The following is a 26,429-nucleotide window of genomic DNA, read 5'->3' as shown; positions in this document are numbered from 1 at the left end:
ATAATGCCCAGGAGGTGTTGGTACATACTGTGGCACAACGTTGTTCTGGTGAGGCGGGTCCATCGTGCGCTGTTGAACCGGCGCCCCTGTTCCCGGCGCCTCCGCCCGATTTAGTATGGGTTGGTTACCAGCTCCTGCTCCTGGTGTGTTGAAGAGATTCTGCGGCTCATAAACCGACGGGAGACGCGATCGGTACCTTCTTCTCATGACTTCCTCTGAAGCATTCTGATCCAGTCTAATCTGGTGGGCCTGTGCTTCCAATTCAGCCCGTTCTGTAGCCATCCTAGCATTCTCTGTCGCCAGGTACGCTTTAGCCTGGGCTATCTGATCTTTCACTTTTGCAATCTCTACATTGTGTTGATCCCTGGCTACTGCATCCACCTCTGCGGCCATCAACGTTGCCAAAGCGTCGAACAAATCAGACGGGACTTGGGCTGGTGGCGGCGCTGAGCTTCCTGCCCCTGCTGGTGTGGCCGTTGTTGAACCGGAGAGCATTGCTGCGGCAGTAGATGAATGAGGCGCTGATTGTGTGCCGGCCATGAAGATGGCGGCCCAGTTTGGCAGATCAGGGGAATCCGGAATACTGTTGCCCTCGGATCCTCCATCAATCCGGCTGTCCTGCAACTGGTAAAGTGATTCAGTCTCTTCAGAAGACTCGTCATCAGAACAGACCACGATCTCTCCATCGGACATCGGCCCGTCCTCGTACCTCGATCCATGGATGACACCCATGAAAACATGCCTTGCCTCGGGCTGAACCGGTGAAGAACTTGCACGCCGAGCCGTTTCGATGATGTCGGTGCAGATGTCCGGCTCAGGGGCCGGTTCGCCGATCTTGCCGATGAAGACGTGAATCCCACCAAAGGGGACCCAGGACCCGTATTCGATTGAATCGGCCTCGGGAACCCATCCCGCGTTGTCGATGTAGAGCTTTCCGCGACGACTCTTCGTCATCCGGCCCATAGCGTATCCCTTAATTCCATCGAAGCTGCCCTTCAAGAACTCAAAACCATCGTGCAATAGCCCCACGGTGGGCGCCAACTGTCGTGGGTTTGTCACGGCAGATGTCCTTGTGAAGGGACTTAGTCGTGGAGCCATCGCTACGGGTTAGCTTAAAGGGGTTAAACCGGACAAGGGGACACGGGGAGTTTGATACTAGTTCGGCCCCTTCGAGGAAGGTAAAAGCCTATGTCTAGTTGTGATTGGTATTGCTAGGGTTTCGAAGGCCAGGGAGTGAATCCGCTTTGTCTGGCTCTTGAGTTGTTGTCTGTCCCTAAACCGCGGCCGGGTCATCCCTTTATATTCATAGGTTGACGCCCGCCGGGCTACAGAGACCCTAAGCCGGATCATAAACGTGTCCGGTTCGGTCTCTACTCTTCCTATCTTACAATACAAGTTACATGACTAGGTCGGTTTACATTTATCCGTAAAGCGCCATCATCCTTGCATCTTCATGGGCTTCTAATCTTCAAAGAGTCAACCCGGCTACATAAGGCCGGTTTACATCCAGTAGTAATATCCCCAACACTTAGGTCATCCACTTGAGGAAAATTTTCTACTGTCCTACAAACCTCTGCACTTGGAGGCCCAACAACGTCTACAAGAAGAAGGTTGTGTAGTAGACATCAAGCTCTTTTCTGGCGCCGTTGCCGGGGAGGCAAGGAAAGCGACACTAACACCCCGTCAACTAAGCTCTTTTCTGGCGCCGTTGTCGGGGAGGTGAGTGCTTGAAGGTATATCTTTAGATCTTGCAATCGAGTCTTTTAGTTTCTTGTTTTATCACTAGTTTAGTTTATAAAAGAAAATTACAAAAAAATGGAATAAAGGTTACCTCATATGCTTCATCTTTTTAATATCTATCATGAAAATAAGGATTCTGATAATTGTTCTCAAGTGCTAGAAGAATAATGCATTAGAATGTTTGGCACTAAATATTTGAATAATGAGCATGATTGCAATGTTGTTAGTATGAATTCCTTGAATATCCATGATGCTAATGATATGCAAAGCCAAAAGCTTGGGAAGCTATGTTTGATGAAGATGATATTTTTTGTCCCCCAAGTTTTGATGAGCAAATTTATTATGATGAAAGCATGCCTCCTATTTATGATGATTATATTCATGAAAGTTGATTTGGAGAGGTCATGACTTTATTTATGATGAATCCACTATTTCGGAAGAGGTTCCAATTGATTGTGAGAACAAAGTTGCTATCTATGATGATTATTGTGATGACTTGTATGCTATAAAGAATAATGATATCCATGAAACTTGTCATTATGATTTTAGTTTTCAATTGGATTATGCCTCACATGATAATTATTTTGTTGAGTTTGCTCCCACTATTATTCATGAGAAGAAATTTGCTTATGTGGAGAGTAATAAAATTTCTATGCTTGTAGATCATGAAAAGAATGCTTTAGGTGCTGGTTATATTTTTGAATTCATTCATGATGCTACTGAAAATTATTATGAGGGAGGAATATATGCATGTACGAATTGCAATACTATCAAGTTTCCTCTCTATGTGCTTAAAGTTTTGAAGTTATGCTTGTTTTACCTTCCTATGCAAGTTGATTCTTGTTCCCACAAGTTGTTTGCTCACAAAATCCCTATGCATAGGAAGAGGGTTAGACTTAAATGTGCTAGTCATATTCTTCATGATGCTCTCTTTATGTTACAATTCTTATCTTTTATATGAGCATCATCGAAATCATCATGCCTAGCTAGGGGCATTAAACGATACTGCTTGTTGGGAGGCAACCCAATTTTCCTTTTGTTCCTTGCTTTTTATTCCTTTTTAGTAATAAATAATTTATCTAGCCTCTGTTTAGATGTGGTTTTATGCATTTAATTAGTGTTTGTGCCAAGTAGAACCCTTGGGAAGACTTGGGGGAAGTCTTTGCGATCATGCTGTAAAAAAAGAAACTTTAGCACTCACGAGAATTGCTGCCATTTTTATTTGGAGAGTGCTATTTAGTTAATTATTTTTGAAAATGATTAATAGATAAATTACTCAGGTCCAGCAATTTATTTGAGAATTTTATGAGTTCCAGAAGTATACGTTTGATTCAGATTACTACAGACCGTTCTGTTTTCGATGTGTTATTTACTTATTTTGATGAATCTATGGCTAGTAAAAGAGTTTATAAACCATAGAGAAGTTGGAATACAGTAGGTTTAACACACATATAAATAAAGAATGAGTTCATTACAGTACCTTGAAGTGGTGATTTATTTTCTTATACTAACGGAGCTTACGAGTTTTCTGTTAAGTTTTGTGTTGTGAAGTTTCCAAGTTTTGGGTAAGGATTCGATGGACTATGGAATAAGGAGTGGCAAGAGCCTAAGCTTGGGGATGCCCAAGGCACCCCAAGGTAATATTCAAGGATAGCCAAGATCCTAAGCTTGAGGATTGTTGGAAATATGCCCTAGAGGCAATAATAAAAGTATTATTATATTTCAATGTTCATGATAAATGTCTTTTGTTCATGCTATAACTGTATTATCCGGAAATCGTAAGACATGTGTGAATACTTAGACCACAATATGTCCCTGGTGAGCCTCTAGTTGACTAGCTCGTTGTGATCAACAGATAGTCATGGTTTCCTGACTATGGACATTGGATGTCGTTGATAACGGGATCACATCATTAGGAGAATGATGTGATGGACAAGACCCAATCATAAGCATAGCATAAAAGATCGTGTAGTTCGTTTTGCTAGAGCTTTGCCAATGTCAAGTATCTCTTCCTTCGACCATGAGATCGTGTAACTCCCGGATACCGTAGGAGTGCCTTGGGTGTATCAAACGTTACAACGTAACTGGGTGACTATAAAGGTGCATTACAGGTATCTCCGAAAGTAGCTGTTGGGTTGACACGGATCGAGACTGGGATTTGTCACTCCGTATGACGGAGAGGTATCTCTGGGCCCACTCGGTAATGCATCATCATAATGAGCTCAATGTGACCAAGGTGTTGGACATGGGATCATGCATTACGGTACGAGTAAAGTGACTTGCCGGTAACGAGACTGAACAAGGTATTGGGATACCGACGATCGAGTCTCGGGCAAGTAACGTACCGATTGACAAAGGGAATTACATACAGGGTTTGATCGAATCCTCGACATAGTGGTTCATCCGATGACAACATCGAGGAGCATGTGGGAGCCATCATGGGTATCCAGATCCCGCTGTTGGTTATTGACCTGAGAGCGTCTCGGTCATGTCTGCATGTCTCCCGAACCTGTAGGGTCTACACACTTAAGGTTCGGTGACGCTAGGGTTATTAGGAAGACTAGTATGTGACTACCGAATGTTGTTCGGAGTCCCGGATGTGATCCTGGACGTCACGAGGAGCTCCGGAAGGGTCCGGAGGTAAAGATTTATATATGGGAAGTTGTCAAACGGACGCCGGGAAGTTTCGGGGTCATACCGGTATTGTACCGGGGCCACCGGAAGGGTTCCGGGGGTCCACCGGGAGGGGCCACCCCTCCCGGGGGGCCACATGGGCTGCGTGGGGCAGGGAGCCAGCCCCTGGTGGGCTGGCCGCACCCCCTCCCTTGGGCCCATGCGCCTAGGGTTGAGGGGGGGAACCCTAGAGGGGGCGCCCCCTTGGCTTGGGGGGCAAGCCACCCTCTCCCCCTCTCCCCTTGGCCGCCGCACCCCCCCTAGATGGGTTCTAGGGGGCCGGCCCCCTTCTCCCTTCCCCCTATAAATAGAGGGGTGAGGGGAGGGCAGCCGTACCACCCTCCAAGGCGCAGCCCTCCCCTCCCCAACACCTCTCCTCCTCCGTTGTGTGCTTGGCGAAGCCCTGTCGGAGTACTGCCTCTCCACCATCACCACGCCGTCGTGCTGCCGGTGGAGCTGTCTTCCTCAACCTCTCCTTCCCCCTTGCTGGATCAAGAAGGAGGAGACGTCTCCCATCCCGTACGTGTGTTGAACGCGGAGGTGCTGTCCGTTCAGCACTTGGTCATCGGTGATTCGAATCACGTCGAGTACGACTCCATCATCACCTTGCAAGCTTCCGCACACGATCTACAAGTGGTATGTAGATGCAAACTCTCTCCCTTGACTCGTTGCTTAGATGAACTCATAGATGGATCTTGGTGAAACCATAGGAAAAATTTTAATTTTCTGCAACGTTCCCCAACAGTGGCATCATGAGCTAGGTCTATGCGTAGTTCTCTTTGCACGAGTAGAACACAATTTTGTTGTGGGCGTGGATTTTGTCATCTTACTTGCCTCTACTAGTCTTTTCTTGCTCAACGGTATTGTGGGATGAAGCGGCCCGGACCAACCTTACACGTACGCTTACGTGAGACCGGTTCCACCGACTGACATGCACTAGTTGCATAAGGTGGCTGGCGGGTGTCTGTCTCTCCCACTTTAGTTGGAGCGGAATCGATGAACAGGGCCCTTATGAAGGGTAAATAGAAGTTGACAAAATCACGTTGTGGTGCTTCGTAGGTAAGAAAACGTTCTTGCTAGAACCCAATTGCAGCCACGTAAAAGATGCAACAACAATTAGAGGACGTCTAACTTGTTTTTGCAGCGATTGATCATGTGATGTGATATGGCCAGAAGTTGTGATGAATGATGAATTGTGATGTATGAGATCATGTTCTTTGTAATAGGATTCACGACTTGCATGTCGATGAGTATGACAACCGGCAGGAGCCATAGGAGTTGCCTTTATTTTTTGTATGACCTGCATGTCATTGAATAACGCCATGTAAACTACTTTACTTTATTGCTAAACGTTAGTCATAGAAGTAGAAGTAGTCGTTGGCGTGACAACTTCATGAAGACATGATGATGGAGATCATGATGATGGAGATCATGGTGTCAAGCCGGTGACAAGATGATCATGGAGCCCCGAAGATGAAGATCAATGGAGCTATATGATTTTGGCCATATCATGTCACAACTATATAATTGCATGTGATGTTTATTATGTTTATGCATCTTGTTTACTTAGGACGACGGTAGTAAATAAGATGATCCCTTACAAAATTTCAAGAAGTGTTCTCCCCTAACTGTGCACCGTTGCTACAGTTCGTCGCTTCTAAGCACCACGTGATGATCGGGTGTGATGGATTCTTACGTTCACATACAACGGGTGTAAGACAGTTTTACACAGCGAAAACACTTAGGGTTAACTTGACGAGCCTAGCATGTGCAGACATGGCCTCGGAACACGGAGACCGAAAGGTCGAACACGAGTCGTATGGAAGATATGATCAACATGAGAATGTTCACCGACGATGACTAGTCCGTCTCACGTGATGATCGGACACGGCCTAGTCGACTCGGATCGTGTAACACTTAGATGACTAAAGGGATGTCTAATCTGAGTGGGAGTTCATAATTTGATTAGAACTTAATTATCATGAACTTAGTCTAAAACCTTTGCAAATATGTCTTGTAGATCAAATGGCCAACGCTCATGTCAACATGAACTTCAACGCGTTCCTAGAGAAAACCAAGCTGAAAGATGATGGCAGCAACTATACGGACTGGGTCCGGAACCTGAGGATCATCCTCATAGCTGCCAGGAAACAATATGTCCTAGAAGGACCGCTAGGTGACGCTCCCGTCCCAGAGAACCAAGACATTATGAATGCTTGGCAAACTCGCGCTGATGATTACTCCCTCGTTCAGTGCGGCATGCTTTACAGCTTAGAACCGGGGCTGCAAAAGCGTTTTGAGCATCACGAAGCATATGAGATGTTCGAAGAGCTGAAACTAGTTTTCCAAGCTCATGCCCGGGTCGAGAGATATGATGTCTCCGACAAGTTCTACAGTTGTAAGATGGAGGAAAACAGTTCTGTCAGTGAGCACATCCTGAAGATGTCTGGGTTGCACAACCGTATGACCCAGCTGAACATTAACCTCCCAGATGAGGCGGTCATTGACAGAATCCTCCAGTCGCTCCCACCAAGCTACAAGAGCTTTGTGATGAACTACAACATGCAGGGGATGGAAAAGACCATTCCTGAAGTGTTCTCGATGCTGAAGTCAGCAGAGGCTGAAATCAAGAAAGAACATCAAGTGTTGATGGTCAATAAGACCACTAAGTTCAAGAAGGGCAAGGGTAAGAAGAACTTCAAGAAGGACGGCAAAGATGTTGCCGCGCCTGGTAAGCCAGTTACCGGGAAGAAGTCAAAGAATGGACCCAAGCCTGAGACTGAGTGCTTTTATTGCAAGGGGAAGGGTCACTGGAAGCGGAACTGCCCCAAATACTTAGCGGATAAGAAGGCTGGCAACACCAAAGGTATATTTGATATACATGTGATTGATGTGTACCTTACCAGTACTCGTAGTAACTCCTGGGTATTTGATACCGGTGCCATTGCTCATATTTGTAACTCACAGCAGGAGCTGCGGAATAAACGGAGACTGGCGAAGGACGAGGTGACGATGCGCGTCGGGAATGGTTCCAGAGTCGATGTGATCGCCGTCGGCACGCTGCCTCTACATTTACCTACGGGATTAGTTTTGAACCTTAATAATTGTTATTTAGTGCCAAGTTTGAGCATGAACATTGTATCTGGATCTCGTTTGATACGAGATGGCTACTCATTTAAGTCTGAGAATAATGGTTGTTCGATTTATATGAGAGATATGTTTTATGGTCATGCTCCGATGGTCAATGGTTTATTCTTAATGAATCTCGAGCGTAATATTACACATGTTCATAGTGTAGATGCCAAAAGATTTAAAGTTGATAACGATAGTCCCACATACTTGTGGCACTGCCGCCTTGGTCACATTGGTGTCAAGCGCATGAAGAAGCTCCATGCTGATGGACTTTTGGAGTCTCTTGATTATGAATCGTTTGACACATGCGAACCATGCCTCTTGGGCAAAATGACCAAGACTCCGTTCTCCGGAACAATGGAGCGAGCAACCAACTTGTTGGAAATCATACATACCGATGTGTGCGGTCCAATGAGCGTTGAGACTCGCGGAGGATATCGTTATGTTCTCACTCTCACTGATGACTTGAGTAGATATGGGTATGTCTACTTAATGAAACACAAGTCTGAGACCTTTGAAAAGTTCAAGGAATTTCAGAATGAGGTAGAGAATCAACGTGACCGAAAGATAAAATTCTTACGATCAGATCGTGGAGGAGAATCTTAAGTCACGAATTTGGTACACACTTAAGGAAATGTGGAATCGTTTCACAACTCACGCCGCCTGGAACACCTCAGCGAAACGGTGTGTCCGAACGTCGTAATCGCACTCTATTGGATATGGTACGGTCTATGATGTCTCTTACTGATTTACCGCTATCATTTTGGGGATACGCTCTAGAGACAGCTACATTCACTTTAAATAGGGCACCGTCTAAATCCGTTGAGACGACACCGTATGAATTATGGTTTGGAAAGAAACCTAAGCTGTCGTTTCTAAAAGTTTGGGGATGCGATGCTTATGTCAAGAAACTTCAACCTGAAAAGCTCGAACCCAAGTCGGAAAAATGCGTATTCATAGGATACCCTAAGGAAACTGTCGGGTATACCTTCTACTTAAGATCCGAAGGCAAGATCTTTGTTGCCAAGAACGGATGCTTTCTGGAAAAAGAGTTTCTCTCGAAAGAAGTAAGTGGGAGGAAAGTAGAACTCGATGAAGTACTACCTCTCGAACGGGGAAGTGGTGCAGCTCAGGAAAATGTTCCTGTGATGCCCACACCAACTGAAGAGGAAAACAATGATGATGATCAAGGTACTTCGGATCAAGTTACTACTGAACTTCGTAGGTCCACAAGGACACGTTCCGCACCAGAGTGGTACGACAACCCTGTCCTGGAAATCATGTTGTTAGACAACAATGAACCTTCGAACTATGAAGAAGCGATGGCGGGCCCGGATTCCAACAAATGGCTTGAAGCCATGAAATCCGAGATAGAATCCATGTATGAAAACAAAGTATGGACTTTGATAGACTTGCCCGATGATCGGCGAGCGATAGAAAACAAATGGATTTTTAAGAAGAAGACGGACGCGGATGGTAATGTTACCATCTATAAGGCTCGACTTGTCGCTAAGGGTTATCGACAAGTTCAAGGGATTGACTACGACGAGACTTTCTCTCCCGTAGCGACGCTGAAGTACGTCCGAATCATGTTAGCAATTGCCGCATACTATGATTATGAGATATGGCAAATGGACGTCAAAACGGCATTCCTTAACGGACATCTTAAGGAAGAACTATATATGATGCAGCCGGAAGGTTTTGTCGATCCTCGGAACGCTAACAAAGTATGCAAGCTCCAGCGATCCATTTATGGACTGGTGCAAGCATCTCGGAGTTGGAACATTCGCTTTGATGAGATGATCAAAGCGTTTGGGTTTATGCAGACTTATGGAGAAGCCTGTGTTTACAAGAAAGTGAGTGGGAGCTCTGTAGCATTTCTCATATTATATGTAGATGACATACTCTTGATGGGAAATAATATAGAATTTCTGGACAGCATTAAGGCCTACTTGAATAAGTGTTTTTCAATGAAGGACCTTGGAGAAGCTGCTTATATATTAGGCATCAAGATCTATAGAGATAGATCGAGACGCCTCATAGGTCTTTCACAAAGCACATACCTTGATAAGATTTTGAAGAGGTTCAAAATGGATCAGTCCAAGAAGGGGTTCTTGCCTATGTTACAAGGTGTGAGACTGAGCTCGGCTCAGTCACCGACCACGGCAAAAGATAAAGAAGAGATGAGTGTCATCCCCTATGCTTCAGCCATAGGATCTATTATGTATGCCATGCTGTGTACCAGACCCGATGTAAACCTTGCCGTAAGTTTGGTAGCAAGATACCAAAGTAATCCCGGCAAGGAACATTGGACAGCGGTCAAGAATATCCTGAAGTACCTGAAAAGGACGAAGGACATGTTTCTCGTTTATGGAGGAGACGAAGAGCTCGTCGTAAAGGGTTACGTCGACGCTAGCTTCGACTCAGATCTGGATGACTCTAAGTCACAAACCGGATACATGTATATGTTGAATGGTGGAGCAGTAAGCTGGTGCAGCTGCAAGCAGAGCGTCGTGGCGGGATCTACGTGTGAAGTGGAGTACATGGCAGCCTCGGAGGCAGCGCATGAAGCGATTTGGGTGAAGGAGTTCATCACCGACCTAGGAGTCATACCCAATGCGTCGGGGCCGATCAAACTCTTCTGTGACAACACTGGAGCTATTGCCCTCGCCAAGGAGCCCAGGTTTCACAAGAAGACCAGGCACATCAAGCGTCGTTTCAACTCCATCCGTGAAAATGTTCAAGATGGAGACATAGAGATTTGCAAAGTGCACACGGATCTGAATGTCGCAGATCCGCTGACTAAACCTCTCTCGCGTGCAAAACATGATCAACACCAGAACTCTATGGGTGTTCGATTCATCACAATGTAACTAGATTGGTGACTCTAGTGCAAGTGGGAGACTGTTGGAAATATGCCCTAGAGGCAATAATAAAAGTATTATTATATTTCAATGTCCATGATAAATGTCTTTTGTTCATGCTATAACTGTATTATCCGGAAATCGTAATACACGTGTGAATACTTAGACCACAATATGTCCCTGGTGAGCCTCTAGTTGACTAGCTCGTTGTGATCAACAGATAGTCATGGTTTCCTGACTATGGACATTGGATGTCGTTGATAACGGGATCACATCATTAGGAGAATGATGTGATGGACAAGACCCAATCATAAGCATAGCATAAAAGATCGTGTAGTTCGTTTTGCTAGAGCTTTGCCAATGTCAAGTATCTCTTCCTTCGACCATGAGATCGTGTAACTCCCGGATACCGTAGGAGTGCCTTGGGTGTATCAAACGTTACAACGTAACTGGGTGACTATAAAGGTGCATTACAGGTATCTCCGAAAGTAGCTATTGGGTTGACACGGATCGAGACTGGGATTTGTCACTCCGTATGACGGAGAGGTATCTCTGGGCCCACTTGGTAATGCATCATCATAATGAGCTCAATGTGACCAAGGTGTTGGACACGGGATCATGCATTACGGTACGAGTAAAGTGACTTGCCGGTAACGAGACTGAACAAGGTATTGGGATACCGACGATCGAGTCTCGGGCAAGTAACGTACCGATTGACAAAGGGAATTACATACAGGGTTTGATCGAATCCTCGACATAGTGGTTCATCCGATGACAACATCGAGGAGCATGTGGGAGCCATCATGGGTACCCAGATCCCGCTGTTGGTTATTGACCTGAGAGCGTCTCGGTCATGTCTGCATGTCTCCCGAACCCGTAGGTTCTACACACTTAAGGTTCGGTGACGCTAGGGTTATTAGGAAGACTAGTATGTGACTACCGAATGTTGTTCGGAGTCCCGGATGTGATCCTGGACGTCACGAGGAGCTCCGGAAGGGTCCGGAGGTAAAGATTTATATATGGGAAGTTGTCAAACGGACACCGGGAAGTTTCGGGGTCATACCGGTATTGTACCGGGGCCACCGGAAGGGTTCCGGGGGTCCACCGGGAGGGGCCACCCCTCCCGGGGGGCCACATGAGCTGCGTGGCGCAGGGAGCCAGCCCCTGGTGGGCTGGCCGCACCCCCTCCCTTGGGCCCATGCGCCTAGGGTTGAGGGGGGGAACCCTAGAGGGGGCGCCCCCTTGGCTTGGGGGGCAAGCCACCCTCTCCCCCTCTCCCCTTGGCCGCGGCACCCCCCCTAGATGGGTTCTAGGGGGCCGGCCCCCTTCTCCCTTCCCCCTATAAATAGAGGGGTGAGGGGAGGGCAGCCGTACCACCCTCCAAGGCGCAGCCCTCCCCTCCCCAACACCTCTCCTCCTCTGTTGTGTGCTTGGCGAAGCCCTGTCGGAGTACTGCCTCTCCACCATCACCACGCCGTCGTGCTGCCGGTGGAGCTGTCTTCCTCAACCTCTCCTTCCCCCTTGCTGGATCAAGAAGGAGGAGACGTCTCCCGTCCCGTACGTGTGTTGAACGCGGAGGTGCTGTCCGTTCAGCACTTGGTCATCGGTGATTCGAATCACGTCGAGTACGACTCCATCATCACCTTGCAAGCTTCCGCACGCGATCTACAAGTGGTATGTAGATGCAAACTCTCTCCCTTGACTCGTTGCTTAGATGAACTCATAGATGGATCTTGGTGAAACCGTAGGAAAAATTTTAAGTTTCTGCAACGTTCCCCAACAAGGATGCCCCGGAAGGCATCCCCTCTTTCGTCTTCGTTCATCGGTAATTTTACTTGGAGCTATATTTTTATTCACCACACTATATGTGTTTTGCTTGGAGCGTCAATTTAATTTGTTAAGATTTTATTGCTTTTATTTATAAAAATGTTTTGCATCTTTTATTTCAATAAAAGTGGCATTGATAGCCTTTACTATGCCTATGTTACAAGTATACATGTTGCTGTTTGAAAACAGAAAGTTTACCTCTATTGCAATAATTCCCTAGAAAAGTCAGAATGTGATAAAATGTTGAAACCTTTTGCATATTAAGCTCTGATAAATATACTACAGTGGGAAGTTTCTTTCATAATTTTTGGAGCTAGGGAAGTATGGATGTTGCTGCATTCTTTATGGACTATCCTGTTTAGGCAGATTGTTGCATTGTTTGCATATGTTTGCTTCTTTAATGATTCTATTTGAGGATAGGACTATTAAATATGCAGAGACATTTAGTATTCAATGTTGAATAATAATTTTAGTGATTTTCAACAGTAGAGTATGATAAGTTTTTTTGCAATGGTTTATACTAACTTATCTCACGAGTCCTTGTTGAGTTTTGTGTGGATGAAGCTTTTGAGATTTAGGGAGACCTTGATATGAGAGGAATTAAGGAGACACAAAATCTCAAGCTTGGGGATGCCCAAGGCACCCCAAGATAATATTTCAATAAGTCTCAAGTATCTAAGCTTGGGGATGCCCCGGTTGGCATCCCACCTTTCTTCTTCAACAACTATCGGTTAGTATCGGTTGATCCTAAGTTTTTGCTTCTTCACATGATGTTTGCTATTCTTAGAATGTCATTTTATTTTTATTTTCTTGCTGTTTGAATAGAATACCAAGATCTGAAATTATTAAATGTTAGAGAGTCTTCACATAGTTGCATAATTATTCGACTACTCATTGATCTTCACTTACATCTTTCGGAGTAGTGTGTTATTGCTCTAGTGCTTCACTTATATCTTTTAGAGCATGGTGGTAGTTTTATTTTGAAGAAATAGATGAACTCTCATGCTTCACTTATATTATTTTGAGAGTCTTAAATAGCATGGTAATTTTATTAAATAATCATAACATGATAGGCATCCAAGAATAGTAAAAACTTTCATATATAGTATTGAATACTAAGAGAAGTTTGATGCTTGATGATTGTTTTGAGATATGGAGATAATAATATCAAAGAGAGTAGTTGTGAATTTGAGAAGTGCTTGTGTTGAAGTTTGCAAGTCCCGTAGCATGCACGTATGGTAAACATTGTGTAACAAATTTGAAATATGAGGTGTTATTTGATTGTCCTCCTTATGAGTGGCGGTCGGGGACGAGCGATGGTCTTTTCCTACCAATCTATCCCCCTAGGAGCATGCGCGTAGTGCCGAGGTTTTTGATGACTTGTAGATTTTTGCAATAATTATGCGAGTTCTTTATGACTAATGTTGAGTCCATGGATTATACGCACTCTCACCCTTCCATCCTTGCTAGCCTCTTCGGTACCGTGCATTGCCCTTTCTCACATTGAGAGTTGGCGCAAACTTCGCTGATGCATCCAAACCCCGTGATATGATTCGCTCTTTCACACATAAACCTCCTTATATCTTCCTCAAAACAGCCACCATACCTACCTATTATGGCATTTCCATAGCCATTCCGAGATATATTGCCATGCAAATTTCCATCATTCCGTTCATCATTGTCATATTGCTTAGCATGATCATGTAGTTGACATAGTATTTGTGGCAAAGCCACCGTTCATAATTCTTTCATAAATGTCACTCTTGGTTCATTGCATATCCCGGTACACCGCCGAAGGCATTCATATAGAGTCATCTTTGTTCTGGTATCGAGTTGTAATCATTGAGTTGTAAATAAATAGAAGTGTGATGATCATCGTTATTAGAGCATTGTCCCAAGTGAGGAATAAAAAACGCCATAAAAAAGAGAAGGCCCAAAAAAAAGAGAAAGGCCATAAAAAGGCCCAAAAAATGAGAGAAAAAGAGAGAAGGGACAATGTTACTATCCTTTTACCACACTTGTGCTTCAAAGTAGCACCATGATCTTCATAGTAGAGAGTCTCTCATGTTATCACTTTCATACACTAGTGAGAAATTTTCATTATAGAACTTGGATTGTATATTCCAACAATGGGCCTCCTCAAGTGCCCTAGGTCTTCGTGAGCAAGCAAGTTGGATGCACACCCACTAGTTTCTTTTGTTGAGCTTTCATACATTTATAGCTCTAGTGCATCCGTTGCATGGAAATCCCTACTCCTTGCATTAACATCAATCGATGGGCATCTCCATAGCCCATTGATTAGCGTCGTTGATGTGAGACTTTCTCCTTTTTTGTCTTCTCCACATAACCCCCTCATCATATTCTATTCCACCCATAGTGCTATATCCATGGCTCGCGCTCATGTATTGCGTGAAAGTTTATGAGTTTGAGATTACTAAAGTATGAAACAATTGCTTGGCTTGTCATCGGGGTTGTGCATGATGAGAGCATTCTTGTGTGACGAAAATGAAACATGACTAAACTATATGATTTTGTAGGGATGAACTTTCTTTGGCCATGTTATTTTGAGAAGACATGATTGCTTAGTTAGTATGCTTGAAGTATTATTATTTCTATGTCAATATGAAATTTTGTCTTGAATCTTATGGATCTGAATATTCATACCACAATTAAGAAGAATCACATTGAAATTATGCCAAGTAGCACTCCGCGTCAAAAATTCTGTTTTTATCATTTACCTACTCGAGGACGAGCAGGAATTAAGCTTGGGGATGCTGATACATCTCCAACGTATCTATAATTTTTGATTGCTCCATGCTATATTATCTACTGTTTTGGATGTTTATGGGCTTTATTATACACTTTTATATCATTTTTGGGACTAACCTATTAACCTAGAGCCCAGTGCCAGTTTCTGTTTTTACCTTGTTTTAGGGTTTCGACGAAAAGGAAAATCAAACGGAGTCCAGTTGACCTGAAACTTCACGGAACTCGTTTTTTGAAGAAAAGAAGCCCAGAAGACTTGGAGTGCACGCCAGGGGACTTACGAGGAGGCCACGAGGCAAGGGGTGCGCCATCCACCCTCGTGGGCCCCTCGTGGCCCCCCTGACATACTTCTTCCGCCTATATATCTCCATATACCCTAAAAACACTGGGGAAGAGATTAGATCGGGAGTTCTGCCGCCAGAAGCCTCCGTAGCCACCGAAAACCAATCTAGACCCGTTCCGGCACCCTACCGAAGGGGGAATCCTTCCGGTGGCCATCTTCATCATCCCGGTGCTCTCCATGATGAGGAGGGGGTAGTTCTCCCTCGGGGCTGAGGGTATGTACCAGAAGCTATGTGTTTGATCTCTCTCTCTCTCTCTCGTGTTCTTGATGTGGTACGATCTTGATGTATCGCGAGCTTTGCTATTATAGTTGGATCCTATGATGTTTTCTCCCCCCTCTACTCTCTTGTAATGAATTGAGTTTCCCCTTTGAAGTTATCTTATCGGATTGAGTCTTTAAAGATTTGAGAACACTTGATGTATGTCTTGCCATGCGTATCTGTGGTGACAATGGGATATCACGTGATTCACTTGATGTGTGTTTTGGTGATCAACTTGCGGGTTCCGCCCATGAACCTATGCATAGGGGTTGGCACACGTTTTCGTCGTGATTCTCCGGTAGAAACTTTGGGGCACTCTTTGAGGTTCTATGTGTTGGTTGAATAGATGAATCTGAGATTGTGTGATGCATATCGTATAATCATACCCACGGATACTTGAGGTGACATTGGAGTATCTAGGTGACATTAGGGTTTGGGTTGATTTGTGTCTTAAGGTGTTATTCTAGTACGAACTCTAGGGCTGTTTGTGACACTTATAGGAATAGCCCAATGGATTGATTGGAAAGAATAACTTTGAGGTGGTTTCGTACCCTACCATAATCTCTTCGTTTGTTCTCCGCTATTAGTGACTTTGGAGTGACTCTTTGTTGCATGTTGAGGGATAGTTATGTGATCCAATTATGTTAGTATTGTTGAGGGAACTTACACTAGCGAAAGTATGAACCCTAGGCCTTGTTTCAACGCATTGCAATACCGTTTACGCTCACTTTTATCATTAGTTACCTTGCTGTTTTTATATTTTCAGATTACAAATACCTTTATCTACTATCCATATACCACTTGTTTCACCATCTCTTCACCGAACTAGTGCACCTATACAATTTACCGTTGTATTGGGTGTGTTGGGGACACAAGAGACTCTTTGTTATTTGGTTGCAGGGTTGCTTGAGAGAGACCGTCTTCATCCTACGCCTCCTACGGGTTGATAAACCTTAGGTCATCCACTTGAGGGAAATTTGCTACTGTCCTACAAACCTCTGCACTTGGAGGCCCAACAACGTCTACAAGAAGAAGGTTGTGTGGTAGACATCAAGCTCTTTTCTGGCGCCGTTGTCGGGGAGGCGAGGAAAGCGGCACTAACACCCGGTCAACTAAGCTCTTTTCTGGCGCCTTTGCCGGGGAGGTGAGTGCTTGAAGGTATATCTTTAGATCTTTCAATCGAGTCTTTTAGTTTCTTGTTTTATCACTAGTTTAGTTTATAAGAGAAAATTACAAAAAAAGGAATTAAGGTTACCTCATATGCTTCATCTTTTTAATATCTATCATGAAAATAAGGATTCCGATAATTGTGCTCAAGTGCTAGAAGAATAATGCATTAGAATGTTTGGCACTAAATATTTGAATGATGAGCATGATTGCAATGTTGTTAGTATGAATTCCTTGAATATCCATGATGCTAATGATATGCAAAGCCAAAAGCTTGGGGAAGCTATGTTTGATGAAGATGATATTTTTTGTCCCCCAAGTTTTGATGAGCAAATTTATTATGATGAAAGCATGCCTCCTATTTATGATGATTATATTCATGAAAGTGGATTTGGAGAGGTCATGACTTTATTTTGTGACGAATCCACTATTTCGGAAGAGGTTCCAATTGATTATGAGAACAAAGTTGCTATCTATGATGATTATTGTGATGACTTGTATGCTATAAAGAATAACGATATCCATGAAACTTGTCATTATGATTTTAGTTTTCAATTGGATTATGCCTCACATGATAATTATTTTGTTGAGTTTGCTCCCACTATTATTCATGAGAAGAAATTTGCTTATGTGGAGAGTAATAAAATTTCTATGCTTGTAGATCATGAAAAGAATGCTTTAGGTGTTGGTTATATTGTTGAATTCATTCATGATGCTACTGAAAATTATCATGAGGGAGGAATATATGCGTGTGGGAATTGCAATACTATCAAGTTTCCTATCTATGTGCTTAAAGTTTTGAAGTTATGCTTGTTTTACCTTCCTATGCGAGTTGATTCTTGTTCCCACAAGTTGTTTGCTCACAAAATCCCTATGCATAGGAAGAGGGTTAGACTTAAATTTGCTAGTCATATTCTTCATGATGCTCTGTTTATGTTACAATTCTTATCTTTTATATGAACATCATTGAAATCATCATGCCTAGCTAGGGGCATTAAACGATAGCGCTTGTTGGGAGGCAACCCATTTTTCCTTTTGTTCCTTGCTTTTTGTTCCTGTTTAGTAATAAATAATTTATCTAGCCTCTGTTTAGATGTGGTTTTATGCATTTAATTAGTGTTTGTGCCAAGTAGAACCCTTGGGAAGACTTGGGGGAAGTCTTTGCGATCATGCTGTAAAAAAAAGAAACTTTAGCACTCACGAGAATTGCTGACATTTTTATTTGGAGAGTGCTATTTAGTTAGTTATTTTTGAAAATGATTAATAGATAAATTACTCAGGTCAAGCAATTTATTTGAGAATTTTATGAGTTCCAGAAGTATACGTTTGATTCAGATTACTACAGACCGTTCTGTTTTCGATGTGTTATTTACTTATTTTGATGAATCTATGGCTAGTAAAAGAGTTTATAAACCATATAGAAGTTGGAATACAGTAGGTTTAACACACTTATAAATAAAGAATGAGTTCATTATAGTACCTTGAAGTGGTGATTTATTTTCTTATACTAACGGAGCTTACGAGTTTCTGTTAAGTTTTGTGTTGTAAAGTTTCCAAGTTTTGGGTAAGGATTCGATGGACTATGGAATAAGGAGTGGCAAGAGCCTAAGCTTGGGTATGCCCAAGGCACCCCAAGGTAATATTCAAGGATAGCCAAGAGCCTAAGCTTGAGGATGCCCCGGAAGGCATCCCCTCTTTCGTCTTCGTTCATCGGTAATTTTACTTGGAGCTATATTTTTATTCACCACACGATATGTGTTTTTCTTGGAGCGTCAATTTATTTTGTTAAGATTTTCTTGCTTTTATTTAGAACAATGTTTTGCATCTTTTATTTCAATAAAAGTGGCATTGATAGCCTTTACTATGCCTATGTTACAAGTATACATGTTGCTGTTTGAAAACAGAAAGTTTACCGCTATTGCAATAATTCCCTAGAAAATTAAGAATGTGATAAAATGTTGAAACCTTTTGCATATTAAGATATTATAAATTTACTACAGTGGGAATTTTCTTTCATAATTTTTGGAGCTAGGGAAGTATGGATGTTGCTGCATTCTTTACAGACTATCCTGTTTAGGCAGATTGCTGTTATGTTTGCATTGTTTGCATATGTTTGCTTCTTTAATGATTCTATTTGAGGATAGGACTATTAAATATGCAGAGGCATTTAGTATTCAATGTTGAATAATAATTTTAGTGATTTTATACAGTAGAGTATGATAAGTTTTTTTGCAATGGTTTATACTAACTTATCTCACGAGTCCTTGTTGAGTTTTGTGTGGATGAAGCTTTTGAGATTTAGGGAGACCTTGATATGAGAGGAATTAAGGAGACACAAAATCTCAAGCTTGGGGATTCCCAAGGCACCCCAAGATAATATTTCAAGAAGTCTCAAGTATCTAAGCTTGGGGATGCCCCGGTTGGCATCCCACCTTTCTTCTTCAACAACTATCGGTTAGTATCGGTTGATCCTAAGTTTTTGCTTCTTCACATGATGTTTGCTATTCTTAGAATGTCATTTTATTTTGCTTTGCTTGCTGTTTGAATAGAATACCAAGATCTGAAATTATTAAATGTTAGAGAGTCTTCACATAGTTGCATAATTATTCGACTACTCATTGATCTTCACTTACATCTTTCGGAGTAGTGTGTTATTGCTCTAGTGCTTCACTTATATCTTTTAGAGCATGGTGGTAGTTTTATTTTGAAGAAATATATGAACTCTCATGCTTCACTTATATTATTTTGAGAGTCTTAAATAGTATGGTAATTTTCTTAAATAATCATAACATGATAGGCATCCAAGAATAGTAAAAACTTTCATATAGAGTATTGAATACTAAGAGAAGTTTGATGCTTGATGATTGTTTTGAGATATGGAGATAATAATATCAAAGAGAGTAGTTGTGAATTTGAGAAGTGCTTGTGTTGAAGTTTGCAAGTCCCGTAGCATGCACGTATGGTAAACGTTGTGTAACAAATTTGAAATATGAGGTGTTATTTGATTGTCCTCCTTCTGAGTGGTGGTCGGGGACGAGCGATGGTCTTTTCCTACCAATCTATCCCCCTAGGAGCATGCGCGTAGTGCCGAGGTTTTTGATGACTTGTAGATTTTTGCAATAATTTTTGCAATCGAGTCTTTTAGTTTCTTGTTTTATCACTAGTTTAGTTTATAAAAGAAAATTACAAAAAAATGGAATTAAGGTTACCTCATATGCTTCATATTTTTAATATCTATCATGAAAATAAGGATTCCGATAATTGTGCTCAAGTGCTAGAAGAATAATGCATTAGAATGTTTGGCACTAAATATTTGAATGATGAGCATGATTGCAATGTTGTTAGTATGAAATCCTTGAATATCCATGATGCTAATGATATGCAAAGCCAAAAGCTTAGGGAAGCTATGTTTGATGAAGATGATATTTTTTGTCCCCCAAGTTTTGATGAGCAAATTTATTATGATGAAAGCATGCCTCCTATTTATGATGATTATATTCATGAAAGTGGATTTGGAGAGGTCATGACTTTATTTTGTGATGAATCCACTATTTCGGAAGAGGTTCGAATTGATTATGAGAACAAAGTTGCTATCTATGATGATTATTGTGATGACTTGTATGCTATAAAGAATAATGATATCCATGAAACTTTTCATCATGATTTTAGTTTTCAATTGGATTATGCCTCACATGATAATTATTTTGTTGAGTTTGCTCCCACTATTATTCATGAGAAGAAATTTGCTTATGTGGAGAGTAATAAAATTCTATGCTTGTAGATCATGAAAAGAATGCTTTAGGTGCTGTTTATATTGTTGAATTCATTCATGATGCTACTGAAAATTATTATGAGGGAGGAATATATGCCTGTAGGAATTGCAATACTATCAAATTTCCTCTCTATGTGCTTAAAGTTTTGAAGTTATGCTTGTTTTACCTTCCTATGCAAGTTGATTCTTGTTTCCACGAGTTGTTTGATCACAAAATCCCTGTGCATAGGAAGAGGGTTAGACTTAAATGTGCTAGTCATATTCTTCATGATGCTTTCTTTATGTTACAATTCTTATCTTTTATATGAGCATCATTGAAATCATCATGCCTAGCTAGGGGCATTAAACGATAGCGCTTGTTGGGAGGCAACCCAATTTTGCTTTTGTTCCTTGCTTTTTGTTCCTGTTTAGTAATAAATAATTTATCTAGCCTCCGTTTATATGTGATTTTATGCATTTAATTAGTGTTTGTGCCAATTAGAACCTTTGGGAAGACTTGGGGGAAGTCTTTGCGATCATGCTGTAAAAACACAGAAACTTTAGCGCTCACGAGAATTCCTGCCATTTTTATTTGGATAGTGCTATTTAGTTAATTCTTTTTTAAGATGATTAATATATAAATTTCTCAGGTCCAGCAATTTATTTTAGAATTTTATGAGTTCCATAAGTATACGTTTGATTCAGATTACTACAGACCATTCTGTTTTTGACAGATTCTGTTTTCGATGTGTTATTTACTTATTTTGATGAATCTATGGCTAGTAAAAGAGTTTATAAACCATAGAGAAGTTGGAATACAGTAGGTTTAACACAAATATAAATAAATAATGAGTTCATTACAGTACCTTGAAGTGGTGATTTATTTTCTTATACTAACGGAGCTTACGAGTTTTCTGTTAAGTTTTGTGTTGTGAAGTTTTCAAGTTTTGGGTAAGGATTCGATGGACTATGGAATAAGGAGTGGCAAGAGCCTAAGCTTGGGGATGCCCAAGGCACCCAAAGTTAATATTCAAGGATAGCCAAGAGCCTAAGCTTGGGGATGCCCGGAAGGCATCCCCTCTTTCGTCTTCGTTCATCGGTAATTTTACTTGGAGCTATATTTTTATTCACCACATGATATGTGTTTTGCTTGGAGCGTCAATTTATTTTGTTAAGATTTGATTGCTGTTATTTAGAACAATGTTTTGCATCTTGTATTTCAATAAAAGTGGCATTGATAACCTTTACTATGCCTATGTTACAAGTATACATGTTGCTGTTTAAAAACAGAAAGTTTACCGCTGTTGCAATAATTCCCTAGAAAATTCAGAATGTGATAAAATGTTGAAACCTTTTGCATATTAAGATCTGATAAATTTAATACAGTGTGAATTTTCTTTCATAATTTTTGGAGCTAGGGATGTATGGATGTTGCTGCATTCTCTACAGACTATCCTGTTTAGGCAGATTGCTGTTATGTGTGCATTGTTTGCATATGTTTGCTTCTTTACTGATTCTATTTGAGGACAGGACTATTAAATATGCAGAGGCATTTAGTATTCAATGTTGAATAATAATTTTAGTGATTTTCTACAGTAGAGTATGCTAAGTTTTTTTGCAATGGTTTATACTAACTTATCTCACGAGTCCTTGTTGAGTTTTATGTGGATGAAGCTTTTGAGATTTAGGGAGACCTTGATATGAGAGGAATTAAGGAGACACAAAAGCTCAAGCTTGGGGATGCCCAAGGCACCCCAAGATAATATTTCAAGAAGACTCAAGTATCTAAGCTTGGGGATGCCCCGGTTGGCATCCCACCTTTCTTCTTCAACAACTATCGGTTAGTATCGGTTGATCCTAAGTTTTTGCTTCTTCACATGATGTTTGCTATTCTTAGAATGTCATTTTATTTTGCTTTGCTTGCTGTTTGAATAGAATACCAAGATCTTAAATTATTAAATGTTAGAGAGTCTTCACATAGTTGCATTATTATTCGACTACTCATTGATCTTCACTTACATCTTTCGGAGTAGTGTGTTATTGCTCTAGTGCTTCACTTATATCTTTTAGAGCATGGTGGTAGTTTTATTTTGAAGAAATAGATGAACTTTCATGCTTCACTTATATTATTTTGAGAGTCTTAAATAGCATGGTAATTTGCTTAAATAATCATAAAATGATAGGCATCCAAGAATAGTAAAAACTTTCATATAGAGTATTGAATACTAAGAGACGTTTGATGCTTGATGATTGTTATGAGATATGGAGATAATAATATCAAAGAGAGTAGTTGTGAATTTGAGAAGTGCTTGTGTTGAAGTTTGCAAGTCCCGTAGCATGCATGTATGGTAAACGTTGTGTAACAAATTTGAAATATGAGGTGTTATTTGATTGTCCTCCTTATGAGTGGCGGTCGGAGACGAGCGATGGTCTTTTCCTACCAATCTATCCCCCTAGGAGCATGCGCGTAGTGCCGAGGTTTTTGATGACTTGTAGATTTTTGCAATAAGTATGTGAGTTCTTTATGACTAATGTTGAGTCCATGGATTATACGCACTATCACCCTTCCATCCTTGCTAGCCTCTTCGGTACCGTGCATTGCCCTTTCTCACATTGAGAGTTGGCGCAAACTTCGCCGATGCATCCAAACCCCGTGATATGATACGCTCTTTCACACATAAATCTCCTTATATCTTCCTCAAAACAGCCACCATACCTACCTATTATGGCATTTCCATAGCCATTCCGAGATATATTGCCATGCAACTTTCCATCATTCCGTTCATCATTGTCATATTGCTTAGCATGATCATGTAGTTGACATAGTATTTGTGGCAAAGCCACCGTTCATAATTCTTTCATACATGTCACTCTTGGTTCATTGCATATCCCGGTACACCGCCGGAGGCATTCATATAGAGTCATCTTTGTTCTGGTATCGAGTTGTAATCATTGAGTTGTTAATAAATAGAAGTGTGATGATCATCGTTATTAGAGCATTGTCCCAAGTGAGGAATAAAAAAAGGCCATAAAAAGAGAAGGACCAAAAAAAGAGAAAGGCCATAAAAAAGGCCCAAAATAAGAGAAAAAGAGAGAAGGGACAATGTTACTATCCTTTTACCACACTTGTGCTTCAAAGTAGCACCATGATCTTCATAGTAGAGAGTCTCTCATGTTATCACTTTCATACACTAGTGGGAATTTTTCATTATAGAACTTGGATTGTATATTCCAACAATGGGCCTCCTCAAGTGCCCTAGGTCTTCGTGAGCAAGCAAGTGGATGCACACCCACTAGTTTCTTTTGTTGAGCTTTCATACATTTATAGCTCTAGTGCATCCGTTGCATGGCAATCCATACTCATTGCATTGAAATCAATCGATGGGCATCTCCATAGCCCATTGATTAGCGTCGTTGATGTGAGACTTTCTCCTTTTTTGTCTTCTCCACATAACCCCCTCATCATATTCTATTCCACCCATAGTGCTATATCCATGGCTCGCGCTCATGTATTGCGTGAAAGTTTATGAGTTTGAGATTACTAAAGTATGAAACAATTGCTTGGCTTGTCATTGGGGTTGTGCATGATGAGAGCATTCTTGTGTGACAAAAATGAAACATGACTAAACTATATGATTTTGTAGGGATGAACTTTCTTTGGCCATGTTATTTTGAGAAGACATGATTGCTTAGTTAGTATGCTTGAAGTATTATTATTTCTATGTCAATATGAAATTTTGTATTGAATCTTATGGATCTGAATATTCATACAACAATTAAGAAGAATCACATTGAAATTATGCCAAGTAGCACTCCGCATCAAAAATTCTGTTTTTATCATTTACCTACTCGAGGACGAGCAGGAATTAAGCTTGGGGATGCTGATACGTCTCCAACGTATCTATAATTTTTGATTGCTCCATGCTATATTATCTACTGTTTTGGATGTTTATGGGCTTTATTATACACTTTTATATCATTTTTGGGACTAACCTATTAACCCAGAGCCCAGTGCGAGTTTCTGTTTTTACCTTGTTTTAGGGTTTCGAAGAAAAGGAAAATCAAACAGAGTCCAATTGACCTGAAACTTCACGGAACTCATTTTTGGAAGGAAAGAAGCCCAAAAGACTTGGAGTGCACGCCAGGGGACTTACAAGGAGGCCACGAGGCAGGGGGCGCGCCCACCCCCCTGGGCGCAACCTCCAACCTCGTGGGCCCCTCGTGCCCCCCCTGACGTACTTCTTCCGCCTATATATCTCCATATACCCTAAAAACACCGGGGAAGAGATTAGATCGGGAGTTCCGCCGCCAGAAGCCTCCGTAGCCACCAAAAACCAATCTAGACCCGTTCCGGCACCCTGCCGGAGGGGGAATCCTTCTCCTGTGGCCATCTTCATCATCCCGGTGCTCTCAATGACGAGGAGGGGGTAGTTCTCCCTCGGGGCTAAGGGTATGTACCAGTAGCTATGTGTTTGATCTCTCTCCCTCTCTCTCTCTCGTGTTCTTGATGTGGTACGATCTTGATGTATCGCGAGCTTTGCTATTATAGTTGGATCCTATGATGTTTTCTCCCCCCTCTACTCTCTTGTAATGAATTGAGTTTCCCCTTTGAAGTTATCTTATCGGATTGAGTCTTTAAAGATTTGAGAACACTTGATGTATGTCTTGCCGTGCATATCTGTGGTGACAATGGGATATCACGTGATTTACTTGATGTATGTTTTGGTGATCAACTTGCGGGTTCCGCCCATGAACCTATGCATAGGGGTTGGCACACGTTTTCGTCATGATTCTCCGGTAGAAACTTTGGGGCACTCTTTGAGGTTCTATGTGTTGGTTGAATAGATGAATCTGAGATTGTGTGATGCATATCGTATAATCATACCCACGGATACTTGAGGTGACATTGGAGTATCTAGGTGACATTGGGGTTTTGGTTGATTTGTGTCTTAAGGTGTTATTCTAGTACAAACTCTAGGGCTGTTTGTGACACTTATAGGAATAGCCCAACGGATTGATTGGAAAGAATAACTTTGAGGTGGTTTCATACCCTACCATAATCTCTTCGTTTGTTCTCTGCTATTAGTGACTTTGGAGTGACTCTTTGTTGCATGTTGAGGGATAGTTATGTGATCCAATTATGTTAGTATTGTTGAGGGAACTTACACTAGCGAAAGTATGTACCCTAGTCCTTGTTTCAACGCATTGCAATACCGTTTACGCTCACTTTTATCATTAGTTACCTTGCTGTTTTTATATTTACAGATTACAAATACCTTTATCTACTATCCATATACCACTTGTTTCACCATCTCTTCACCGAGCTAGTGCACCTATACAATTTACCATTGTATTGGGTGTGTTGGGGACACAAGAGACTCTTTGTTATTTGGTTGCAGGGTTGCTTGAGACATACCATCTTCACCCTACGCCTCCTACGGATTGATAAACCTTAGATCATCCACTTGAGGGAAATTTGCTACTGTCCTACAAACCTCTGCACTTGGAGGCCCAACAACGTCTACAAGAAGAAGGTTGTGTAGTAGACATCAATGCAACAACAACAAGCACACAAGCAAGCAATAGCAATAACACAAATAAGCTTGCTCAAGTGAAGGTACGAGATAACCAAGAGTGGAGCCTATGAAGACGAGGATGTGTTACCGAAGTTCCTTTCTTTTGAGGGGAAGTACGTCTCCGTTGGAGCGGTGTGGAGGCACAATGCTCCCTAAGAAGCCACCAGGGCCACCGTATTCTCCTCACGCCCTCACACAATGCGAGATGCCGTGATTCCACTATTGGTGCCCTTGGAGGCGGCGAACGGACCTTTACGAACGAGGTTGGGGCAATCTCCACAACTTAATCGGAGGCTCCCAACAACACCATGAAGCTTCACCACAATGGAAT

The sequence above is a fragment of the Triticum dicoccoides genome, chromosome 6A, assembly GCF_002162155.2.
Source record: "Triticum dicoccoides isolate Atlit2015 ecotype Zavitan chromosome 6A, WEW_v2.0, whole genome shotgun sequence".
NCBI lineage: Eukaryota > Viridiplantae > Streptophyta > Magnoliopsida > Poales > Poaceae > Triticum > Triticum dicoccoides.
Note: the sequence above shows the minus strand (reverse complement) of the source record.